This window comes from Galeopterus variegatus, unplaced genomic scaffold (assembly GCF_000696425.1).
Source record: "Galeopterus variegatus unplaced genomic scaffold, G_variegatus-3.0.2 Scaffold8657, whole genome shotgun sequence".
Classification (NCBI taxonomy): domain Eukaryota; kingdom Metazoa; phylum Chordata; class Mammalia; order Dermoptera; family Cynocephalidae; genus Galeopterus; species Galeopterus variegatus.
Window position 1 is genome coordinate 45,457 of NW_007734768.1, and position 708 is coordinate 46,164.

Genomic DNA, 708 nt, shown 5'->3' on the forward strand with positions numbered 1-708 from the left:
AGACAATGATAAGATGACATTGTTAAATAATTGGAATACCTACCAGAAAAACTACTAGTTATTTCAGGCATAGACACTCACTTAGCATCAGAACCTAACACATCAGCGTTTTTTTTTTAGACAGCTTTCCAGGTGGACCTTTCAAATGCTCACTACCTCTTCAGAATGTTTTTTGGTTAGAATCCCAGTATAGTGTAAAAGTAATAACAAATAGAAAAATAGTCTCTTATAACTGTCAAAGAACATAAAAATAGTATTAAAAACACATCATAATTCTATAAAACATAGTTATGAAAAGATTACTGATGTGCATAGTGTAGTATCCTAAGTCTAGCGTTAGTGACTATGCTCATAACAACACCTTAATGTAAAGATGAGGGTGAAGAATTGTCACTGGGGTTTATCTAATAATCATGATGACCAGTGCCAAATACTCACCTAAAGTGAAGAGTGGGTCTTAGTTTTCCCACATGATTACTAACATGACTTCAGTCAGAAGTATTTACGAGCATCTCTCCTTTTTGAAACATGCTCCTGGGAGGTTGAAGGCAATTTCTTCATTATTCTGAAAGCAGCTGAGAAAAGGAAACAACGTCACAGGGTGACTGTTAATTATTCAGAGCACCTCTGATTTCCCTATTGAGAAAATGTTCTTTTATAAGCAAGTCAGCTGATTTTTTTTTTTTTTTTTTTTTTTTTTTTTTTTTT